Here is a 19,089-nt window from a genome sequence, read left to right on the forward strand (position 1 = left end):
ACATTGTTTCTAAATTAAATAAACTTAATAAAAACAAACACCAAATACTCCAGTGATACCAAGTGATGCTCAACCAAAGAGCTTTGGTACCTTCCTCTTTGCATCCTGTTTTGCATGTATGTATGTGGGTGGGTGGATGTGTGTGCATAATAAGATGCATATATGTGAGAGAATGTATGTACATGAACATACACATATGTGAAAGTCAAAGATGAACCTTGGGTGTTGTTACTTGGAAAATGACAAGCTTGTTTTTTGAGGTAGGGAAATAGGGCTCACTAATTAGGCTTGGTTGGGTGTCCCGCAAGGTTGGAAAATCTCCTGTTTTGTCTCCCCAGTGTTGGTATAACAAGCACATACCACCATGCCTGGCCATTATATACATACAAGAGTTTAGATTTAGGTCTTCAGATTGTGTGGCAAACACTTAAGTGGATGAAATATCTCTCTAGCACTCACCCTTGCATTCTCTATCCTTCACAGTATGTAGTCTAGCATGATATTTTAGGAACTGTAGTTTCTTTCATTTCTTACCTGAATTGTAACTAGTCTCAGAAAAAGTACACAGATCAAATATATTTATTATTGCACACATGAAAAAGAAAAATGATAATGAATTATCATATTAGTTATATAACAGTAAAGTTCTATTTTAGCTCAAGACCAGATACTTATAAGCACAAGGGATAATAGCACTGTTGCAAAGAATAGAAAATAGAAGTATATTTGTGCAGTGACTCCAGAAATTGCAAAATGGTTGACAGGTGTTTCCTGGGACTTGACAAGATGGGAATACATGAGAGGGGAGGAAGGACACTTTGTCCCTGATAGACTGAAAGTCTTAGAGTGGATTGCAAAAAACAACAGAGCCTGGCCAGAAAGTCTAATCTTCTTTAGACAGGAATGAAGCAGAGCTGGAAGTGGGGTGGCAGAGAGACAAAGGCATTTAGCACTGGAGTTGTATCTATGTCCTTTGGGTGAACCAGAGATTTCAGCTTAAAGTTCTATAAAATGGTGGTCAGGAATAGAAACAGCTCCATGCATGCCAGGCCCTCTCCTGCACATCTCCGTTTTCCTAATGGGGACAAATTAAAAATATTATTATTCTCAATTGTAAATGTGAGAATCACTGTACATGTAACTGACACAAGAGGCTGTGAGGTAAGTTATTGGATGGGTTGGTAGAAGTTTGTCTACATGAAAGGACAGATAACTAGGCAAATAGAAAAATGTGGAACTAATTTCTTGCTCAATTAACCTACACTATTGAAAATTACATTGCTTAAAAATACTTTTTAGCTAGGTGTGGTAATTCACATGTGTAAACAGACTGTCTGGTAGACTGAGGAAGATGGATTCTGTGTTCATTATCAAAAATAACAAAACCAAGGACAGAAGCTAAACATACAAAGGCAGCATGCACACTGAAGATGTTGACTCAGTATCCCTCAGGGTTCTTGATTATCTGTGCAGAGTGTCCTGCCACATCAACAATGTCTCCATCATCTCATGATGATCTTGAAGCTTCTGGCATTCGGAACTGTATAAAAAAATGTTCTGATCTTATGGTTCATGACCTTCTTTTACTTATATGTATGTGGTTTCTTTTTGTAATTCTCCATTACCCATGCCTTTTGAGGCAGCAAAGAAGTTGTGTATTAGAATGTCGCTCCATTTTTCCCATTAATACATAAGGTTTAAGAGACAAATGTAGGGAGAATATCTGACTACAGGTACAGCTGTCCCAGGCTTGGGCCTGGTCAGAGTTATGTAACAAGGGTTTAAGAAGGAGGGATGCATGCATGTGGCTGTCTCTTTCACCTGGCTGAGCTGACTAGGAAGCATTTCTGGGTCCATCCTGCTAAGGTGCAAACCTGGCCACTGGCTCCCTTGCATGAGTACTATTCCCCAATAAACTACCAATTATCAACCTATGTCTGACTCTACTTTGTAGTCATCTATATCTGGTGTGACAAGTTTGGGGACTGAATTTGAACCCACGGGTTACTTATGATCTGGGGAACCAATCATAAGTAATATCACCGGTGGCCTGTGGGTTTATTTCCCAGACAATCAGTGCCCAATTAACCTTTCCCCTCTCCCTCCTGGCCCACTGGGAGAAACGTCCATCTGTTAGCCAGGCATTGCCACTGTTGCCTGGGGCTTCATCCTTCCGGGTCTGTCTCCCAGCCCAAGCCTGGTTTCTGCCCAGTGCCTTCCATGGGTTTTCCAATCTAAGACTCCTCCCTTTATGTTTTAGCCTCTGCGCCCGTGGCCACTGCCTAACTCGAAGCTGCATTGTGCCAGATACCACCTCAGTGCCCAGAACCAGCTATGGAACTGTGGGGTTCCAAAGGCCTTCCTTCTAACAAAAGCCCATCCCTTACATCCATTCTAACTCAGTCCAAAAGCAATTCAGATATTTTTCAGATTGAAACCAAACTTAGCCATCCACAGCTGAACACTGCACCACCACAACTGTGCCACCTGCTGGTCAAACACAGTTACTGTGAGTGGAAGGGAAACTGATACAGGTAAACTCACATTATGGCAGAAGATCTGATAATGCAGAAAATTGGGAATACTCTTGCTTTATGTGAATTTGATGTGGAGGCTTATGATGTGCTGGTAACGTACCTATATACTAAGTTAGTGGTCAGCTTCAGAGCTAAGGTGATATTTCCTCAAGAAAATAGTAATCAGTCTACCACAAGATCCAGCAATCCCAGTCTTAGGCATATACCCAAAAGAAGCATATTCATACAACAAGGACAACGATGTTCATAGCAGCATTATTTGTAATAGCTAGAACCTGGAAACAACCTAGATGCCCCTCAACTGAAGAATGGATAGAAAAAAAATGTGGTACATTTACACAATGGAGTACTATGTGGTGGGGAGAAAAGGCAATGGAATCTTGAAATTTGCAGGCAAATGGATGGAACCAGAAGAAACCATTCTGAGTAAGGTAACCCAGTGACAAAAAGACAGGCATTGTATGTACTCACTCATATGTGGATTTTAGACATAGAGTAAAGGATTACCAGCCTATAGCCCAGGCTGCCAGAGAAGCTGGTAAACAAGGAGGATCCTAAGAGAAACATAAATGGTCCCATGGAGGAGAAAGGGACAAGATCTCCTGAGCAAATTGGGAGCATGAGAAGAGGGAGAGGGAGCTAGGAGAATGAGAAGGGGAGAAGAGGAGGGATGCAGAGGACATGAGGGAGCAGAAAGTTTGAGTCAGGGGAAGAATAGAAGAAAACAAGAATGGAAATACCATAATAGAGGGAGACATTTTAGGTTTACAGAGAAATCAGGAACTAGAGAAAGGTCTGGAGATCTACAAAGATGACACCAGCAAACAATCTAAGCAACAGAGGAGAGGCTACCTTAAATGCCCTCCCCTGATAATGAGATTGATGACTGACTTATATGCCACCCAATATATCCAGCAGCTGGTGGAAGTAGAAGCAGACACCCACAACTAATCACTGAACTGAACTGGAATCCAGTTGCAGAGAAGGATGAATGATGAGCAAAGGGGTCCAGACCAGGCTGGTAAAATCCACAGAAACAGCTGACCTGAACAAGGGAAAACTCTTGGTCTCCAGACTGATAGCTGGGATACCAGCATGCAACTGATCCAGACCCCCTGAATGTGGGTGTCAATGAGGAGTCCTTGGAAATCTATGGGACCTCTTGTAGTGGATCAGTACTAATCAATACCATAGGAATGGACTTTAGGAGCCCATCCCACATGGAGGGATACTCCCTGAGCCTAGACACAAGGGGGTTGGCCTAGCCCCTATCCCAAAGAATATGACAGGCTTTGAAGAAACCCTATGGAAGGCCTCACCCTCCATGGGGAGCAGAAAGGGTATAGGATGCGTAGGGAGTTTGTTGGGGGTGCAGGAGAGGAAGGGAGGTGGAGGGACCTGGGATTGACATGTAAAATAATTTTCTTTCTAATAAAAAGGGGGAAAGAGAGAAAGAAAGGTTGTTTCACATTAACCTGAGAGTGGTTTCTTCTTTAGTTCCTGTGTTGATTTTTCAAGGAGGCCAGAAGAGCATGTGTGTGTCCAAGAGGTGCAGCACTGAACTTTTTACACTCTAATATTTTGGATGTGCCTTTATCTGATTGTAATTGTACCCTGGTTCTTCCTTTTTGAAGTAAGAAAGCATGCAATTTATGTTTTATTTTTCAGGACCCTACAGTAAGAGACTTTGGATATTTTAAAGAGATATTAGATTTTTAAAATAATGAAAATTTAAATATTTTTGAAAGCTTAAAGTTGTATTATATTTTATATTATGATATTAGCATGCAATCTCAGAGACAAACAAGAAAGGAAAATCATGGTTAATATATAATACTATTAAGATTTATTTTCATTTATGTGTATGTGTGTGCACCTGTGTAAGGTTTCAGGTTTTTTGGTTTTTGGTTTTTGTTATTCTAGACAGAGTTTCTCTGTGTAGCTTTGGAACCTATCCTGAAACTAGATCTTGTAGACCAGGCTGTTCTCAAACTCACAGAGATCTGTATGCCTCTGCCTCCCAAGTGCTGGGATTAAAGGCATACATCACCACTGCCTGGCTAAAGTTGTGGCTTTTTAAAGTGATGTGTTTGTGTGTCAAAGTTGATAAGGAATGTAATATTGTAGTTAGATGTCTTAACTGTCAGCTTGATGCAATCCTAGAGACACCTGGGAAGAGAGATCCTCAGTTGTAGAATTGCCTCCATTAGATTACCATGTTTACAAGTCTGTGAGGTGTTAGCTTGACTTCAAATCTATATAGGAGGATCTATTCATCTGTGCTTGGTACCATATCTAGACAAGAAGGTATAGGCTATATAAGAAAGTAGCTGACAAAGTCAGAGGAGTGATGCTAGCAACCAGTAGTCCTTCATGGTCTCTGCTTCAGTTCCTGTTGAGACTTCCTCAATGTGGGGATGTGATAAGAAAACGGGAGCCAAAGAAATAATTTCTTTTCCAAGTTGCCTTTGGCCATAGTGCAACAGAAAGTAAACTAGAACTAGCTCTATTTTTACAGATGTTGAAACTAAGGCTCAAAGATAATACTTGCTTAAAAACTGTTGGGAATTTTTGAACATGCCCACTCAGGTCTTAATAAAGTACTTTTTTTCTGTTTACACTGATACCTTCATTGTAGTTGACAAAGTATTAAGTAATGTATTTAGTCTTTAGGATTATGGTAAACTGAAAAGATAGTATTAATAAATATAAAATCATTCAGAATTCTATAAACTACAAGAAAGTAAAGCAAAATAATCAATATTGCTTTTAATTACATTTTGCTAGAATATAATTAGCATGTTTCTGAACAACCAGGAAAGAAACAAAGAAGGAAGGAAGGAAAGAAGGAAGGAAGGAAGGAAGGAAGGAAGGAAGGAAGGAAGGAAGGAAGATAGATTCTTGAGATGAAAACTCACAAAAATAACAAAACCTATATTCTACAGAAAAGTTTTAAAAGAGAATTTTATCTTCATCAATGTTTGTATCAAATAGCAGACATTTTTACATAAACAATCTTTGGTTGCCTAGGGAACTATGAACTAGAAAGGAAAGAATACATTCAAACACAAAATTCATAGAAGGAAAGTAATAATGAAGACCTGAGTAGACTTGACTGTCAATAAAGAAAAATAATGTGAAGGGAAAATGACCAGTGAAAATGAAGGGAATGGTAAAACAATTTTGTTAGTGTTCTGATCAAGCTAAAAATACAAACATATTTTGTTGATTCTTTTGGCTATTTATGGCATTTGAAGTTGATCATTAACTTAGAAGTCTTTGGTTTGAAAACATCATATTGCTGTGTTTTTATTTTTGAGAATCCTGTTTACCACATTTTATTAAAAAGAAGACTTTGAAGTTTCATTTGAACTAAGAAGAGGGATATTTCTACAAAAATATGAACAATTAAAAATACCACTAGCAAGTATAACAGCTAAGAAAACCAGGCTGGCATCTAATAGCATGACATATTCAATCACAGCAGGAAGTGTGTTTCTAAAGCATGAATTCCTTGCAATGGAAGAGGCAAGAGTAGATGCCACCTTGTAAAAATCTTTGTATGCTTGTTTAAATGTCTACAGGCAGGGACATTGCACAGCCAATGTACTGTTTCAGAGAAGATCATGCTGGCACAGGCAAACTGGAGATAGGAATACTTCTTTCTATGCCCTTTACCTCTCATTTTCAATTGCAAAATGATGGAACTATGTGTATATGGTGATTTTATTCTTTTGTGAAATAGCTAGTGGACTTTTCTGACACAAATACCAGGAAAATGCACTGGGCTCAAAAACATCAGGCTTGACAGTTAGGGCTAATTTCCCAATACGACCTCTAAAGTTTCATCTGAGACATTGGGAAATGTCAAAATCTAGATCCCAATTTTAAGTCAATGAATATGACAGGAACTCTAGACTTGACAGGGTAAATATCAGTTACCTACTTCCAAACAATTTTATATGGAGGAGTGAAGTTTTACAGTGACTCTGGGTCATTTGTTGGGGGAAAAATGATGTATATTATTTTCCTAAGCTGTAAGTGCAGCTTTCAAATTATATTTGTTTTCCCAAGCTGACTTACCTGAATTTGACATCATACAGCACTAAGAATTTTGTTACTCCCACAGATTTTGTATCTTTTGAAATAAAAGAAAAACAAGTTTTCAAAAAAGAAGAATGGTACCACTCTAGATGGTAGTTTGGCTAGTGATGAGGAATCAAACGTGATGGGAAGAGACAAAAAATGCATATATTGGCAAACTTCTATAAAGGATCAGAGGCATCAGTTGAAAGTAACAATAAATAATAAAGTTATTACTGTTTTGGAGGACACTGGGGTAGATGAGACTATTATAACACAAAAGTTCTGGCCTTAGATATGGCCCCTAAAAGAGGTGAATGTCTAATTTTTAGGGATTGGAACTCTATCTAGAGTATGTCAGAGTGTGATGGTGGGTTATCTGCATAGGACAGGAAGGACAGAGAGGAAGGTTAAAGCCATATGTAACAGCTATCATAATAAATCTCTGGGTAGTAATCTTTTACAGAAATGGAATACCCAGATTAACATTCCTTAGGAATCAGATGCAAATCATACACAATCTCTAGATGGTAGACAAAATATAGTAAGGCACTTTGGAAAATAGATACCAACCATCCAGGCTGTACATAAAGAAAGTACAAATGCTAAACTTTCTGAGAAACCAAAAGCTCTACCCTTAAAATGGTTTACAGATGAACCTGTCTGGGTAGGACACTGGCCTATGACCTCTGAGAAGTTAGAGGCTTTAGAAAAGTTAGTTCCAGAACAGCTAGATGCTGTGCACATAGAAGAATCTAGAAGCCTTTGGAATTCTCCTGTATTTGTTTTCAAAAAGAAGTCCGGTAAATGGAGGATGCTGACAGACCTGAGAGCCATCAATAAAGTAATTCAGACAATGGGCTCTCTACAGCCTGAAATGCCTTTGCCTTCCTTGATTCCTAAAGGATGGCCTATCATAGTCATTGATCTAAAAGATTGCTTCTTCACTATACCATTACAAGAAAGGGATAGGGAAAGATTGGCATTCACTGTACACACTTATAATAATTCACAGCCAGTTAAGAGATTTCAAAGGATGGTTTTGAAACAGGGAATGTTAAATAGTCCTACCATGTGCCAGCACTTCATCCAAAAACCTTTGGAAATAATTTGTAAGAAATTTCCACAATCCATAATATACCATTATATGGATGACATATTATTGTTGGATTCTAAGAAGGAAATGTTAGAAAAGATGTTTGAGACAGTAAAGGAAGTTCTAATTCACTGGGGATTACAGATTGCCCCAGAAAAGATACAAAGAGGAGATTCTATTAATAATTTTAGGTTATAAAATAGACATACAAAAAATAAGGCCACAAAAAAGTACAAATTAGAAGAGGTCGTTATCAAACTCTTAATGACCTGCAGAAATTGCTAGTGAAAATTTCTCAATTGGAGTAGAAGGACATAACTTAAAGCATTTTAAAATGGCCCTTAAAGGTGACAAGTACTTAAACAGACCATGAATATTATCCGTGGAAGTGGTAAAAGAATTACAATGGGTAGAAAATAGAATACTAAACACACATATAGACTGTGTAGACCCTAATTTAGACTGTATTCTTATTATTTCACCATCCAGAGAATACCCTTCAGGGATTCTGATGCACAGGGAAGATAATATATTAGGATGGATATTTCTGCCACATAAACAGAATAAAAAGCTAAAGATGTACATAGAAAAGATTTCTGATTTGATTCGAAAAGGCAAATTAAGACTTTGTCAACTGACTGGAAGGGACCCAGCAGAAATTATAGTTCCTTTAACTAATGAGGAAATTTCCTCCCTATGGAAGGAGAATGAATACTGGAAGACAGCTTGTACTAACTTTTTGGGAACAATTATCCCAAAACCGAAAGAATTAAATTTAAAAAAAGACAGTCTGGATCCTTCCATATATTGTAAGGAAAACACCTATTTCAGGAGTCCCTACCTTCTACACTGGTGCGAACAAATCAGGTAAGGAAGGCTATAAATCAGGAGAGATAAATAAAGTAGTTCAAATTCTGTATAACTCTGTACAGAATGCAGAATTATATGTAATTCTTATGGTACTTACGGATTTTACAGAGACTCTCAATATAGTTACTGATTCTCAGTATGCAGAGAGAGTCCTTTTACACGTTGAGACTGATGAATTCATTCCTGATGATACAGAAATCACTGTGATACAGTTACAAGAAACAATCAGAAACAGGACCAATCCAATATATATAACACACATCAGATCCCAGTCAGGTCTGCCAGACTTACTAGCACAAGGCAATGATGAGATTGATCATTTATTAATAGGAATCATGCTAGAAGCCTAAGAATTTCATAAGAAACACCATGTAAATAGCAAAGGTTTGAAAAAGGATTTCTCCATCACTTTGCAACAAGCCAAGGAGATAGTGAGAGACTATTCTACCCGTTCCTTCTATGATCAAGCTCCATTACCAGCAGGCTTTAATCTGGAGGGCATTTGGAGAAATGAGGTTTGGCAGATGGACGTCTTTAACTTTCCAGAATTTGAAAATTTATAATATGCGCATCATACTGTAGGCACATTTTCAGGGTTTCAATGGGCTACTGCTGTTAACTCTGTAAAGGCTGATTCTGTTATAACATACCTGTTAGAGGTAATGGCCATTATGTGTATACCTGCACAAATAAAAACTGACAATGCTCCAGCATATGTCTCTAGCAAATTGGAACAGTTTTTCAAATATTATAACATAAAGCATGTAACAGGTATACCACACAATCCCACAGGACAAAGCAGTGGTAGAAAGATCTAATCAAACACTGAAAGAGATGCTACAAAAACAGGCAGAGGGAACAAAAAACCCCAAAACAAAGGTTACATAATGCTTTATTAACACTAAACTTTTTTAATGCCAATGAGAAAGGGCAAACAGTTGCAGAAACACACTTGACTATGGAAAAAAACTGCTGAACTGAATCAGCCGGTATACTTCAAAGATGTATTGACCTCTGTATGGAAACCAGGACATGTGTTACATTGGGGAAAGGGTATCACGATAAGTCTTTCCACTGCCGCCCGGCTTCTACCAGCTGCCACGTGGGTGGTCAAAATAAGACACAGAGACTTATATTAGTTTAGAGTACTGCTGGCCAATTGACTAGGATTTGTTATACACTAGCTCAGTCTTAATTGTCATAATCTATATATTTTATAAGATTTATTTTATAGAGGACGCCTTCTGCTGGTGTCCTCTTCCCAGGATCACATGGCAGCTCCATAGAGAAGAGAGCAGGAGAAAGAGGAAGAGCAAGAGGACAATTTCCTTCTTGTCCCTGCTTATATTCTGAGTCTGCCTGCTATGTCACTTCCTGCCTGGATTTCTTACTACATTTCCCAGAATCCTCCTTGACTCCTAGTCCCACCTATCTTACTTTCCTATTGGCCAACAGTACTTTATTTATCAACCAATAAGACAAGCATATACACAGAAGGACCTCCCCCATCAAAGGGGTTTTGCCTTTGTTTATACAGAAAAGCTTTGGATACCATCAAAGTTGATCAAGATTTGAGTCGAAAAAGAAAAGCCTCTCAATGAGGAGAAATGACAGGTCATCCACCAAGGTTTATCTCATAAACTGTATAGAAACCTCACAAAGGAGAGGGAAGTATTTTATTTTTTTTCTTCACAGAAAAACTCATCTCCAGGAAATAAAAGGACACTGAATGGATAGATATCTGAAGAAGTGAAGTAGCTATCCAAAAAGAACCATCAAACAGAAGTAATTTGTCATATGGTAAACTCTAAAAATGTCTCTCTATAAAATCTATTGCTCTTTACTTCCTAGTCCCTATTCAATTAAACCAATTCTGGCTTTAGAGTTGGATTTGGCTTTCTTCCTCTAAATCCAAATATTTTGCTAAAATAAAATTCAGAGTTTCTGTACTGTATTAAGAAGCCAGTTGATGTAGTACAGAATAAGAAAAAATTGGGAACCGTCATTTGTCTATTCCCAGATCTTCCTCTAAAAGTATAAATTCCCTCATAATTATTATTTCCTTATTGTAGCCTTTCTGTGTATACATACAGATAAAAAATAAAATTTCTCTGCTAACTTTAATGTTTAAGTTCCCCACAGACAATAAAGAACTTCCTTGAACTCTCCAAAAGGGAAATGGGCCCCACCTCATCAAGTCCACTAGATCCAACTTGATTTGTTTGAATTGAAACTCTGGCCAGAGCTTCAGGTACTGACTTCAATCAACACAAGGATTTCAATCAATTTAAGGACATCGACCTAGATCTTCAATCAAGCATCTCCCACCAAACAAGGACTGGATACATGTGTTGCAGATAATCCACTCAAGACTTTGACTACTGTAACATTTTCTTCCTACAGGACCACACAAGGCTATCACTGTCCCATTTCAGCAGGAAGTGAACTCAGAGAATATGATGGCTACTTTCCCCCCTTTGCAGGCACTCCCAAACAGGGCCTAGGTTTGCAAGATCCCACTCCTGACAACCAGATAAAGTAGGAATTACTAATATGGAGTCAGGTAAAAATATAAGGGTATTTATTAGGGAGAAGCCTTACTAACAGAGCGACCTAGCCAGCTGGCAGGGCAGGAGTAAGTACAGCAAGCAAAAGATAAAATGATAGAAGGGACCTTCCACATGCACACCTCTCACTCTTAAACCTTCCCTACATCACCCTAACCATGCCTTCGAGGATGTGGTCAGACACACCAGTAGCCAGGCCCTAGCAGGCATGGTTACAGTGTCCCATACACATGTGTTGCAGACAATCCACTAAAGATTTTCACTACTCTAACAGGACCACACAAGGCTATCACTATCCCATTTCAGCAGGAAGTAACCCAGAGAATATAATGGCGACTTTCCCCTTTCCCACACTGTTGACACTAAGGATAATGTACACCTAGTTAGGGATAGTTTCTTGTTTTTTACGGTTGGGTTTGGAAGGAGGTGTTCAGGCTTGGGCATCTCTTTCAGATTACTTTAGGGTTTAGATGGAATAGACATAGTTAGGATGTGATATGAGTAGATTATTATAACTTCTTATAATTCATTTTTATGTCGTTAATTATAGATAGCTTACAGTTAAGTTTAAACCCTCTTTAGACTAAAAGGAGAAATTTAGGGAAAATTCCTAATTACAGGTAACACTGACCACGCCGCCTTGGGCATGGTCAGAGTTACATAACAAGGGTTTAAGAAAAAGAATGGCACACAAACGGCTTTCTTTCACCTGGCTGAGCTGACTGGGAAGCATTTCTGAGTCCATCCTGCTCAGGTGCAAACCTGGTCACTGGGTCCCTTGTGTGAGTACTTTTCCCCAATAAACTACCATTTATTAACCTATCTATGACTCTACTTTGTAGTCATCTATAGATAAATATGCTGATTTATCCCTAATATCCAAGAGACCTGGGATACTTTCTTATTGAGTCCAATTGATATTTGATAAGTATTGTTCACTCAGCTGTTTACCAAGGGCACTTTAGGCTTTCAAGAATTGTCAATATTTTGTTGACTTGTAATTACATAGTGGAGCAAGGAGGTGATTGACGCATAAAAAAAGACATGAATGTAAGTGTCTCCATTTTCATGGTGACTGAGAAAAGTATAAATAAAATTGGCTTTCTTTGGTATTTCTTTGATTAGCTAAAGAAAGTACACAAATAGTCTACACTCTATCTTTCTCAATTTTGAACTATGGATGGCCAATCAAGGCCTCACTTTTATATCCTGACAGAGAAGGAATCTCTTTTCATGGCAATGCATGAACACTGAAAGTCTGTACCCCTGATCATTGCAAGTCTACTGGCCATTAGGGATCTAATATATAAGCTTCCACAGATTCTCATGTCATTGGATCCATGGAAATGATTTTCTCTTACCTGCTGAAAAGGGCACGAAGTAGTCACTTTTCTTAAAGTTTCCATTCTTATCTAGAAAGTGGCCAGGATCAAATATCTCTGGGTTGGGGAATTCCTTGCTGTCATACAGCACTGATGACAGTGATGTTATAACCGTTGTTCCCTATAACAACACTCAGAGAGAAATCAAGTTACAAAAAAATCATAGAGCTAAAACACATTAGGGAAATAACCTAGTTGACCTTCAGCTCCATAGTGGGGGTAAGGTTCAAAGAATAGTAGGGAAGTTTCAACACAGAGAGCACATAAGGAGCAGGGAGGAGAGTGAGGCCAGGCAGAGTGGAAAAGAACGTCTGAAATCTATGAGGACAATTACAGCAAAGATCATTGGTTCCTTCTCATACTATTAGCTCCACTGAGATCAATGACTCCATTCTGATTTAAAAACCACTTTTCCTATTTGTCAGAAGGGAGAATCAACTTCAAAAATGCCAGGTTGTTTCATAAAGGAAGGGATGCTATATTCTACTCTACTTGACTAGACCCCAAAGAAACCAGTTATAAAATCATCCAGCAGCAGAGGGATGATGGGATATAAGTTTAGCTGAGGCAACACTCTCCTCAAACTTGGCTTTAAACCCAAAGAAGCTATGAGGAGATGTATTGTTCCAATCTTGCCCTAGTTCTACTTACCATTTAGTTGGAATTATGACATAAATATAAACAAGTTCTGTATATCAGCCATAGACATCAACGGTCTTACCTCAGGAGTGTCCTTTAGCCAAACAGAGCATGATGGCAATCTAACCCATATACTAAATCCGTTATCAGACAGTAAAACCCATTGCCACCTGAAGTAATTAGTTCCATGACCTGTACATGATGTTAGTAACTGGAACCTTACCAATAACTTATTGTGCCACCCCACCATGAAGAAATACAAAACTCCCCAGGAGAGAGAATTTCTTCCATTCTGAATAAAGAAATTCATATAAAAATTCTGAATTTACCATCTGTAGCATCTGGTTCTTGATAAAAAGTGTTATAGTGTATTCAAAGTAGCACTAATGGCCACAGAATGAAATAAGTACACACAGAACCATTTCAGAGAATGTTTTGAACTTAGTTTTAAGCCAACAACTTGGTTTTAATACAAGTAAGAGGAAGAAACATTATGGACAGAATTTTCTTAACATAGAAGTCATAAGTAATATGTGGTAGAGAAAATTCAGTGTACATATATGTTTGCAACATATACAGTGATCAAAGTGGAAACAATACATAGAACCATAATATGGGTGCAGAGAACGATTTTGAAAAGAATGGACAGACTTTTGTGAAGAAAATTTATCTGAAAGTAAAAATCTGTGTTCCTGGGCCATGCTCATTCATAATTGGTTCCACAATAAAGTATCTCTTGTATCCTTAAGCAAATCAGACCAAAATTTTTCATCTGGTCTATACAACTACCTTTGTATTCCTAAAAAATCAAACTTGATAGGGTCATATTAAAGTTACAATTGTCATTCTCATCAGAAATGTGACAATCAATGTGCTATGGAATACTTTTGCACACTGTGAAGATTTGTCACTCTGATTGATTTAATAAAAAGCTGATTGGCCAGTAAACAGGCAGAAGGTTTGGTGGGACAACCGAATTAGGAGAATGATGAGAAAGAGTAGGGCAGTGTCAGAGGACATGCTGGCCAGTCACTGAGGAAGCATGATGTGTAGGAAATGAGTTAACATGCCACTAACCAGGTGGCAAAGCATAGATAAGAAATGTGGGATAATTTATACCTAAAAGGTAGGTAGTAGTGAGGGAGCATGGATGTCAACCCAGTCTACTGTACCAAGCAAAACTTTCAATCATTACAGATGGAAAAAACAAGATATTCCACGACAAAAACATATGTAAACAATACATATCCACAAATCCAGCACTACAGAAAGTCCTAGAGGGAAAACTCCAACTCAATGAAGACAACTACACTCACAAAAACATAGGTAACAGATAATCCAATTTTACCAAACAGGAAAAGAAACAGGAGGGTGAAATCCACACACAATGACACCACCAACAATAAATCCAAAACAACCAAGAACAATCAATGGACATTAATATCTCTAAATGTCAATGGTCTTAACCTGCCCATAAAAAGATACAGGTTAACAGAATGGATACAAGGACAGAATCCATCCTTCTGCTGTATACAAGAAACACACCTCAACTTCAAAGACAGGCGTTACCTCAGAGTAAAGGGTTGGGAAAAGATTTTCCAATCAAATGGGCCCAAGAAACAAGCTGGTATAGCAATCCTAATATCTAACAAAGTGGATTTCAAACTAAAATCAGTCAAAAGAGATGAAGAAGGGCATTTCATACTTATCACAGGAAAAGTCCATCAAGATGAAGTCTCAATCCTGAACATTTATGCCACAAATACAAAGGCAGGCAAATATATAAAAGAAATATTGCTAAAGCTCAAACCACAAATAAAACCACACACACTTATAGTAGGAGACTTCAACTTCCCCGTTCACCACTAGACAGGACAACCAGACAGAAGCTTATCAAAGAAACAAAGGATCTAACAGAAGTTATGACCCACCTGGGTTTAAGAGATATCTATAGAACTTTCCATCCAAACACAAAAGAATATACCTTCTTCTCATCGCCACATGCAACCTTCTCTAAAATTGACCACATAGATGGCAACAAAGCAAACCTCCACAGTTACAAAAGAATTGAAATAACCTCCTGTATCTTATCAGATCAACATGCTTTAAAGTTAGAATTCAACAGCAATAAAAATTGCAGAAAACCTACATATTCGTGGAAATGGAATAACACCCAATTGCACCATTCGTGGGTTGAGGAAGAAATACAAAAGAAATTAAAGACCTCCTAGAATTTAATGAGAATGTAGACACATCATACCCAAACCTATGGGACACTTTGAAAGCAATGCTAAAGGGAAAGTTCATAACATTAGGTACCCACATGAAGAACCTGGAGAAAAGCCACACTAGAGAATTGACAGAAGAACTGAAAGCTTTAGAGCAAAAGGAAGCAAACTCACCACAGAGGAGTAGATGCCAGAATACAATCAAACTGAGGGCTGAAATCAATAAAGTAGAAACTAGGAAAACATTACAAAGAATCAATGAAACAAAGAGTTAGTTCTATAAGAAGATCAACAAGATAGACAAACCTCTATCCAAACTAACCAAAAGGCAGAGAGGGAGTATAGTAGGAAATTACCAATACGGAGTCAGGTAGAAATATAAGGGTATTTAATAGGGAAAAGCCTTACTTACAGAGCGAACCAGCCAGCCGGTGGTAGTCTGTACAGCAAGAAGCAAAGAGAAAATGAAACCGAACATGAAACGCAGTCCCCCTACTCACTCTGACCACGCCCTCACAAGCCTGCCCAGGTACTCCTGTAGCCAGCCCCTAAGAAGGCATGGCTACAGCTTCTCCTACAATTCCCCTTTTAGTCTAAAAGAGGATTAAAACTTACAACAATCTGCTTATGTAACCTCCTAACTATCTATTTTAACTAAACCCTAAAGTCATCTGAAAGAGGTGTCCAAGCCTGAACACCTCCTTCCAAACCGAACCATAAACAATAGGAAGCTATTCCTAACTAGGTATATACACTATCCTAAGTGACAACAATGGGGAAAGGGGGCATAGCATTTTCCAAGTTACTTCCTGCTGAAATGGGACGATGATAGTCGTGAGGGGTCCTGTAGAAAGAAAATGTTAGTATCCAGTCCATGTTAGATGGGATTATTTGATTGAAGATCTTGCTTGAAATCCTCAACTTGATTGAAGTCAGTACCCGAACCTCTGGCCGGAGTGTCAGTTGAAATGGAGCAAGTTGGATCCAGTGTCTTTTTGTAGCTGTTTGTCCTTTTTTATTGGCATTAAGAAAGTTTAGTGTTAATAAAGCATTATGTAACCTATGTTTGGGGGGTTTAGTCTTTTAAGCTTGTTTGTTGAGCATCTCCTTAAGTGTTCTATTAGATCGCTTAACTATTGCTTGTTCTGTAGGATTGTGTGGTATACCAGTAATATGCTTTATGTTATAATAATTGAAACATTGTTCCAATTTTGTAGAGACATATGCTGGAGCATTGTCAGTTTTTATATGTGTAGGTATATCCATAACTGTCATCATCTCTAGCAGGTGTATAATAACAGAATCAGCTTTTTCAGAGTTAAGAGCAGTAGCCCATTGGAACCCTGAGAATGTGTCTATGGTATGATGTATATATTTCAAATTTCCAAACTCTGTAAAGTGAAAGACATCCATCTGTCAAACCTCATTTTTCCGAATGCCCTTAGGATTACAACCTGTTGACAATGGAGTTTGATTATAAAAGGAACAAGTAGGACAGTTTTTTACTATCTCCTTGGCTTGTTACCAAGTGATAGAGAAGTCCTTTTTTAAACCTTTGCTATTTACATGATGTTTCTTATGAAATTCTGAGGCTTCTAGCATACTTTTAATTAATAAACGATTAATCTCATCAATGCCTTGTGTTAGTGGGCCAGGCAGACCCTTATGGGATCTGGTATGTGTAATATACATAGGATTACTTCTGTTTCTGTAATTGTAAAAACAGAGAAGTTAATTCTGTATTATCAGGAACAAATTCTGCAGTCTCAATATATAACACGACTCTCTCTGTATACTGAGAATCAGTAACTATATTAAGAGGTTTTGTAAAATCCTTAAGTACCATGAGAATTGCATATAATTCTGCCTTCTGTACAGATGTATATGGACTTTGAACTACTTTACTTACCTCACCTGCTTTATAACCTGCCTTACCTGATTTGTTGGCATCAGTGTAGAAGGTAAGAACTCCAGAAATGGGAGTTTGTCTTACAATATGTGGAATAATCCAGACTGTCTTTTTTATGAATTTAATTCTGTCAGTTTTGGGATAGTTGTTGCTAATTGTTCCCAAAAAGTCAGTAAGAGCTATTTGCCAATATTCATTATCTTTCCATAAGAAAGAAATTTCTTTATTAGTTAAAGGTACTATAATTTCTGCTGGATCTTTTCCAGTCAGTTGGCGAAGTCTTAATTTACCCTTTAAAATCAAATCAGAAATCTTTTCTATATATGTCTTTAACTTTTTATTCTGTTTATGTGGCAGAAATATCCATTCCAATATAGTGTCTTCCCTCTGCATCAGAATTTTAGAAGGGTATTCTCTGGATGACAAGATAACCAGAATACAGTCTAAATTAAGGTTTATCCGATCTACATGTGCATTCAATATTTTGTTTTCTACCCATTGTAACTCATTTTCTGCCTCATCAGATAATATTCTAGGACTGTTTAGGTCCTTATCACCTTTAAGGGCCATTTTTAAATGCTTTAAGTCATGTCCTTCTATATCAATAATTGTCTGTAATTGAGAGATTTCCCTTATTAATTTCTGAAGAGAATTAAGAGTTTGATACCGATCTCTCCTAATTTGTACCTTTTGAGGTCTGATTCTCTGTAAGTCTATCTTGTAACCTAAATAGTTAATAGAATTTCCTCTTTGTATCTTTTCTGGTGCAATCTGTAACCCCCAACGAGGCAGAACTTCCTTTACCATTTCAAACATACGTTCCAAAGTTTCCTTATTAGAATCTCGTAAAAGAATATCATCCATGTAGTGATAAACAATAGATTGTGAAAATTTCTTACGAATTATTCCCAAAGGTTGCTGTACAAAGTGTTGACACAAAGTAGGGCTATTTAGCATTCCTTGTGGCAAAACCCTCCATTGATATCTCCTAACTGGCTGTGAATTATTAAGAGTTGGAACAGTAAATGCAAATTTTTCTCTATCATTTTCCTGTAACGGTATTGTGAAAAAACAGTCTTTTAGATCAATGACTATGATAGGCCATCCTTTAGGTATTAAGGAAGGTAATGGCTTTCCAGGTTGCAGAGAGCCCATTGGTTGATTTACTTTATTTGGCTCTCAGGTCTGTCAGCACCCTCCACTTTTCTGACTTCTTTTTGATAACAAATACAGCAGAATTACAAGGACTGGTAGATTCCTCTATATGTCCAGCATCTAATTGTTCCTGTAGTAACTTTTCTAAAGCCTCTAGCTTCTCACATGTCACAGGCCATTGTCCTACCCAAACTGGTTCATCTGTAAGTCACCTCAATGGCAGGGCCTTTGGCTCCTCTGAAGTTCCATCAATTTGTACCTAGTTTCTGTACAGCATGGATGGTAGGTAACCGTTTTCCATAGCGTCTTACAAGATCTTTTCTACTATCTAAAGATGGTACATAATTTGTATCTGACACTAGAGGAATATTAATCTGAGTATTCCATTGCTGTAAGAGATCACGACCCCAGAGATTTATAGCTATATCTGCCATGTATGGTTTTAGTATCCCTTTCTGTCTTTCCGGTCCAATGTAGATCATTGAGTTAACATTCTGTTGAACTCTAGATAGAGTTCCAATTCCTAAAAATTGTACATTTGCCGCTCTAAGAGGCCATTTTTGAGGCCAAGACTTTTGAGTAATAATAGTTACATCCGCCCCAATGTCCACTAAGCCAGAAAT

The 19,089-nt window shown here is 37.9% G+C and overlaps 1 pseudogene; it reads right to left on the reverse strand.

Moving 5' to 3' along the window:
* LOC113834832 overlaps positions 1 to 19,089 on the reverse strand; it is a 57,093-nt pseudogene continuing 38,004 nt past the window's right edge.

The sequence above is a fragment of the Cricetulus griseus genome, chromosome 3 (genome assembly GCF_003668045.3).
Source record: "Cricetulus griseus strain 17A/GY chromosome 3, alternate assembly CriGri-PICRH-1.0, whole genome shotgun sequence".
NCBI lineage: Eukaryota > Metazoa > Chordata > Mammalia > Rodentia > Cricetidae > Cricetulus > Cricetulus griseus.